Here is a 7,650-nt window from a genome sequence, read left to right on the forward strand (position 1 = left end):
CCTTCCAAGTGCCAGATACAACCGGTGATCGCTCTCCCTCAGGGATACGAGGGGAGGATCGCCGGGTAGGATATGCTATGCGATGCTACTTGGAGGACTTCGACCTACCCTCTTCTACCTGTTGCAAGACGAAGGTGACCAGAAGCGTAGTCTTCGATAGGACTAGCTATCCCCCTCTTATTCTGGCATTCTGCAGTTCAGTCCACTGATATGGCCTTCTTACACATATACCCATGCATATGTAGTATAGTTCCTTGCTTGCGAGTACTTTGGATGAGTACTCACGGTTGCTTTCTCCCCCCTTTTTCCCCCTTTCCTTTCTTCCTGGTTGTCGCAACCAGATGCTGGAGCCCTGGAGCCAGACGCCACCGTCGACGACGACTACTACACTGGAGGTGCCTACTACTACGTGCAGCCCGTTGACGACGACCAAGAGTAGTTAGGAGGATCCCAGGCAGGAGGCCTGCGCCTCTTTCGATCTGTATCCCTGTTTGTGCTAGCCTTCTTAAGGCAAACTTGTTTAACTTATGTCTGTATTCAGATATTGTTGCTTCCGCTGACTCGTCTATGATCAAGCACTTGTATTCGAGCCCTCGAGGCCCCTGGCTTGTATTATGATGCTTGTATGACTTATTTTATTTGTAGAGTTGTGTTGTGATATCTTCCCGTGAGTCCCTGATCTTGATCGTACACATTTGCGTGCATGATTAGTGTACGATTGAATCGGGGGCGTCACATCATCCAAGGTGTAGTTCTTGAACTCGGTGCCATTGTCACTTCTGATTGTCAAGATCTTTGCATTATGTTGATGTTGAGCTTCATTTGCAAATTCGATGACGGTTTGTTGGGTCTCACTCTTCCTCTTGAAGAAGTATACCCAAGTGTATCTTGAATAATCATCCACAATCACCAAGCAATACTTTCTACCTCCAAGACTATCAAAATATGGAGGCCCAAAGAGATTCATGTGAAGGAGCTCTAAGGGTCTCTTCGAGTAGATGATGGTTGTGGGAGGGTGAGCCTTCTCATGGAGCTTTCCTTCAATACAAGCACTGCAAGCACGATCTTTGGCAAAACTAACATTTGTTAGTCCACGGATATGGTCCCCCTTGAGAAGACTTTGCAAAGATCTCATATTGATGTGGGCCAAACGGCGAGGCCAAAGCCATCCCACGTCAACTTTAGCCATTAGGCATGTCGCGGTCTTAGTGGGTCGCTCCGAAAAGTTAATCACATAGAGACCGTTCTCGACATGCCCAACAAAGGCTACTTTAAGATTCTTGCTCCACAAGAGGGCCACGGTATCAATGTCGAAGAAGGTAGCAAAACCCATGAGTGCAAGTTGACAAACGGAAAGCAAATTGTATGCAAGGGACTCAACAAGCATGACTTTCTCGATCGTTAGATCATGAGAAATGACAACCTTGCCAAGACCCAATACCTTAGAATGTGAGGCATCACCCCACTCAACATTGGTGGGCATAGATGGAATCTTTTGCACGTCCACCACCAAGTCCTTGCTTCCGGTCATATGATTTGTTGCTCCACTATCGAACAACCATGATCCCCCACCGGAAGCAAACACCTACAAGAGATCAATGCTTGGTTTTAGGTACCCATTTAGTAATGGGTCCTTTGATGTTAGTAACAAGGGTCTTAGGAACCCAAATAGACCATTCAATGTACTCATAAGGAGAACCAACGAATTTAGCATAAACATGTCCATCACTAGCACGGCACAACACATATGACGGGTTAAAGTCGCTCGCTTTGTTGGAGGAAATGCTTTTGCCCTTTTGGATGTCAACTCCCTTCACTTTTTCTTTCTTCTCCTTAGGAGCACCCTCTCCCTATTTCACAAAAGTTTGCTTGAGAGGAGGAGGACGTTTGGTCTTGTCATTCTTCTTCTTCTTGCTCTTGGAATTGGGTGCAAACCCAATTCCTTCCTTGGCCACAACTTCCTTTTGATTGCTCAAAAGGTCGTTGAGGTTCTTCTCACCTTGAATGCATGTCACAAGGCCTTTCTCAAGTTGATCCTTCAATTTGGCATTCTCCTCCACAAGATGCACATGCTCACAACACGGGTTAGTAGCACATGCATTATCAATTAATATCATGTGTGGGAAGGTGGCCTTTTCCTTGGTTAGCTTAACTTGGAGTTGAGCATGAGACTCCTTGAGGTTAGCGTGAGCACCCTTCAAGACCTTGTGGGCCTTGTCAAGTATTTCAAACTCCTCTTTGAGTCTAGCATGATCAACCCCAAGTTTAGCTTCTCGGAAGTTAGCACACGAGACACAACAAGAGCATGATCAAGATCTTTCTTTAACTTAGCATGGTCATCGTTGTGTGACTCCTCAAAAGTCAAATGATGCACACGCTCTTCCTCAAGAGCATTAGAGAGATCCGATATCTCATCGGCATAGTCATAACTATGACCTTCCATCTTAGAGATGGTTTCTTCGTGATCCTCAATCATGTCATTGGCCTCACCAAGTTGTTACAAGAGAGCAACAAAATGCTTCTTGGACTTGCCCTTGAGCTTACTCATAAAAGACTCCAATTCATTCACTTCATCATTGGACCCATCATGTTCATCAATGCAATCCTCCAAGGAGGGATTAGTGATGATGGTGGTTGTGATGTTGGGGGTTACCTTGTTTGAAGCTTTAGCCATGAGGCACTTGGCGGTGATGTTCTCGTTGGGTGAATCAAAGAGAGACAGCCGGGGAGTAGTAGCAATGGCAACGGATGACATGGCCATTGCTTCTCCATTTTCATCATCATCGTCATCCTCTTGGTATTCTTCTTGAACCACCAACCCACAAGCGGGAGTCTTCTTGGCGAAGTTGTTCTTGTTGGGGAAGGACTTGGCTTTGTCTTTTCGGATGAACTTGCCACCATTGTCTTCCCGCTTCTCGTAAGGACAATCCGCAACGAAATGGCTCACATTGCCACAGTTGAAGCAAGTTCTAACGCGTTGCTTGCCCTTGATGCCACTTGAGTTGTTCTTGTTGAAGTTGGGTCTTTTATTCTTCTTGCTCCAAAATTGTCTTGAAGCAAGAGCCATGTGATCATGATAATCATATTTGGTGTCTTCGGGGTTGCTCTCCTCATCTTCCACTTCTTCCTCTTCTTCCATAATAACCTTGGCCTTCAACGCAAGGTTGGGCTTCTTTGCCCTTTGAGAACGGAGCACCGCATTGTCGGCGGTCTTGTCCAAGATGCTCATTGCAATGAACTCATCCAACACTTCACTTGAGGTCATGGAGTGGAAGTCCGGTCTTTGACGGATGACGGAGGACATGGCCTTGTTGTAGGGCATCATGGCCTTGAGGAACTTGCGCTCGATCCAATTGTCATCCATGTCCTTGCTTCCATGATCTCGGAGTGAGACCGCGAGTTTGGTCACTCTTTGAAAGAGCTCACAAGCTTCTTCATCTTCTTTCATTGCAAACTCATCGGCTTCATCTTGCACCACTTCATAGTTGGAGCGTTGAATGCTAGCACTTCCTCGATAGAGAGACACAACACATTTCCATGCGTCTTTAGCCACGGCATGAGGTCGAAGATGAGGGAGATCTTCGGGAAGGATTGCATCTTGGATGATGAAGAGAGCACTCTCATTGAATTGATTATCCACGGCTTCCCGAGGGGTGAAGTTGCTTGGGTCATGAGGATAGAAACCTTCTTCAATGATTCTCCAAAGGTAAGTATTCACATGTTTTAAATGACGCTTGAAGCGATAAACCCAAGAATCAAAATCTTCATTTTTCTCATAATTAGGAGGAGGACCGGCATGATTCAAATGGGTAGAGGGAATCGATCCTCCATAAATTGGGGGTTCCACATGGGCAAAGATGCCGGTGCCATTTCTACCACTAGTAGAAGGACTCTTTTCACTGTTAGCTTCCCCCTTGTCGGAGGGAGCATCTGTCACCTTGTTAGTGGGATCACCCACTTTCATCGGCGAGGTGGGCAGTTTGAGTCCTTCAAGAAATTTAGTAAGTATGCTTTCAACCTTGGTCGTCATGGAGTCTTTCAATGTGTCTAGAGCCACATTGAGTTCCTCACGAGAGACCGAGGTTCCCCCATCGACCGTAGACAAGATAGGATTCACACCGGAGTGGTCCTCCACACCGTCCGTGGTGTCAACCATACTCTTCGGACGACAAAGTCCTTAATAAAGAGACAAGGCTCTGATGCCAAATGAAAGGATCGATATGGTTGACTAGAGGGGGGTGAATAGGCAACTAACAATTTTTAAGCTTTTCTTTACCAATTTAAACTTTGCAACAAAATAGGTTGTCTAGATATGCAACTACGTGAGCAACCTATATGATGCAATAACAACTAGAACATACGCAAGCAAGGGATGCAACACAAGTAGGCTTGCAAAAGTAAAGGCACGAAATAACCAAGAGTGGAGACGAGGATGTGTTACCGAAGTTCCTTCCTTTTAAGGGGAAGTATGTCTTCCGTTAGAGCGGTGTGGAGGCACAATGCTCCCCAAGAAGCCACTAGGGCCACCGTATTCTCCTCACGCCCTCACACAATGCGAGATGTCGTGATTCCACTATTGGTGCCCTTGAAGGCGGCGACCGAACCTTTACAAACAAGGTAGGGGCAATCTCCACAACAATTGGAGGCTCCCAACAACACCACGAAGCTTCACCACAATGGAGTATGGCTTCGAGGTGACCTCAATCGTCTAGGGTGCTCAAACACCCAAGAGTAACAAGATCCGCTGGGGATAAGAGAGGGAATCAAATTTCTCTTGGTGGAAGTGTAGATCGGGGCCTTCTCAACCAATCCCGAGCAAATCAGCAAGTTTGATTGGCTAGGGAGAGAGAACGGGCGAAAATGGAGCTTGGAGCAACAATGGAGCTTTGGGGGAAAGAGGTGGGTCAACTTTGGTGAAGAAGACACCTTTATATAGTGGGGGAAACAATCCAACCGTTACCCCACTGAACAGCCACGCACAGAGCGGTACTACCGCTTGGGCAGGGCGGTACTACCGCTGAAGAGTGGTACTACCGCTCCCACCCAGCGGTACTGCCGCACTGACGAGGAACGCAGGGTCCTGGCCCCAGAGTGGTACTACCGCGGGAGTAAGAGCGGTACTACCGCTTGGAGCGGTACTACCGCCACTACTGTTGGTCCTAGTACCATAAAACCCGACACAAAAAACATCGGTCTCGAGTTAAGGCGGTAGTAGCCCGGAACCACTGCGGTACTACGGCCGAAGACCACAAGCGATACTACCGCTCTAGGAGCGGTACTACCACTGGGGAGCGGTACTACCGCTCGAGGAGCGGTACTACCGCTTGACGAGCTTCGGCGGTACTACCGCTAAGGACCGCGGTACTACCGCTGGGACAGGACGGGGCAGGCACGGAGGGAAAGGCAGCTCCAATGAAGCGGAAGGAAAACATCGGGTGTGAAATGGATGTGTACGTGTTGATTCCACCCTAGCCTTACCAAATCGGATCCCCTCTTGATAGTACGGTGACTCCTACGAAACTAGTCCACCAACAAAGAAACGAAGGAGCTACACCGTCTTAAATAAAACACCGAGGGGAGGTAATCGTCTCGTGCCAATGGATGAATCTCTGAAAGAACTTAACGCACACGATTAGTCCGCAAAATCATTGTCATCAATAACCAAAACATCTTGGGGATAAATATGCCCTTACAATCTCCCCCTTTTTGGTGGATTGATGACAATACGGGATTTGCACAAACATGAGAGATATAGGACAAGCGCAAAAACCCCACCGTCCTAAAATGTAGATGGGCTCCCCCTAGATGTGTGCTATCTAGATAAGTGCTTTGGACTGCACGGCACACATACTAGGATCAACGCTCCCCCTACATTTTAGAGACCAACCACCTAAGCAGGGTATATGAGAGTAGCATAGATAACAGGATAAGCATGCAACTCATAAGCTAGATAGTGACATAGATAATGATACTTGAAAGATAAGGTAGCATATGTCTCACACCATATGACTGGAACTTAGGTCTCACTGACACACACCAAATAAAGCAAACTGCGAGGAAACACAAACACAGAAGACGGAAGACACAAAGCACAAATCCCTAAACTCTCTCCCCCTTTGGCATCGAGACACCAAAAAGGAGAGGGAGTGTTTCTACGGCTCCAGGTGATAGCAATAGAGGGACACAAACATCATATCTTAGTGGGATCATCTGCGCCACCATCGTCGGTCGGGAAGTGCTCGGCATCAGAATCGGTCCATAGGCAGTGCCGCTGAATCCACTCCTCCTCCTCAGTAAGCTGGTCCTCAGATCCACTATTAACTGTGGCACCCAACTGACGCATGAGCTCCTTGTGGCGACCTCGGGCCTTCTTCTCAGCCACATGAGTCGTGTACTGACCGTGAGACTCCATGCAGAACGGATTCTTCATCTTGAGCGTGAGCTTCTTTGCCCAAGAGGGCTCTGCCTCAGAAGGCACGTAGTCATCATCATCATCCTCAGCCTCAGCCCTAGTCTCCTCCTTGATCTCCATGGTAGTAGCAGACGAAGGAACTCCAGATTTAGGGACCTGAGTGCCCTAGTTGTCCTTCTTCCTCAGTCACTGATGTCGTGAGAAACCAGCTCTCCAGTCTCCAACATCACCTTGAGATAGACACGAGCCCAGGCCTTCTCAATAAGTAGGATGATGAACGGACCATAAATCGGACACTTGCGCTCGGAGATAGCAGATAACAGCTCAGACCACATAACATGAGAGATATCCAGGGACTCTCCGGTGTTCTGTTCCTTCTGATGCTGGCAGAAGAGAAGCATGTCCACGAGATAAGAATGAACCATATCCAGATTCCCGATACGAGGGAAAAGAGTCTCTCGGAAGACACGGTGAAGAATATCCAGAAAGGTAGGCAGCTCATAAGTTTCCTTCTACGTCTCAGGGTTGATCTTCAAAGTGCAGTAGGGCCATAGAGCTTGCTTGTGAGTGGAGGTGGTGTTGCAGTGTGGGCGAAAGCCGACAGGAGACTCGAGTCCTTGATCTTCCACCCCAATCAACTCCATGAATGCTTTCCACTTGACTGAATGCAACTTGCCATTGGTCATCCAAGTCAGTGTCCTGTCCTCATCAGTCCCGAGATGAGCCGTGACATAGAATTGGGCCACAATATCAGCATCATAATCTTTGTTGAATTGCACGACCCCAAGAATGTTCAGTTGAGTGCACATCTGAAAAGCTTCACCAAAGTATTCAGGATCCTTCTCTATATGGTCGGTGTCGATGGAGTGCACGTCGACAAAGAGGTTCTTCTTGGCTTTGAGAACATCAAAGAAGATGGCAAACTAAAACCTGTTCCAGAACGGACGGTTGACCAAAGTGGGATCTTGGTCTGCCTCATAGGGGTTGCGGCGACGCCTTGCCCGGAACTCCTTGGGTTGCATTTCTGGCACGGTTTTGCCAGCGGGCTTCGGCTTGACACCAGATGTCTTCTTGAGTTGAGGTGGAGGTGGAGCACTTGAGGAACCTCCTGCAGACTCAGTTGTGCAGTAACGCTTGGACGTGGCACGACCGGGGTTGATACGCCGAGCCTGATGCTCAGGAAGCTCATCACCTGGAACCACACACAAGAACACGCAAACAACCAGAAAGAACGAGCA

Source organism: Triticum aestivum, chromosome 7B, assembly GCF_018294505.1.
Source record: "Triticum aestivum cultivar Chinese Spring chromosome 7B, IWGSC CS RefSeq v2.1, whole genome shotgun sequence".
Lineage (NCBI taxonomy): Eukaryota > Viridiplantae > Streptophyta > Magnoliopsida > Poales > Poaceae > Triticum > Triticum aestivum.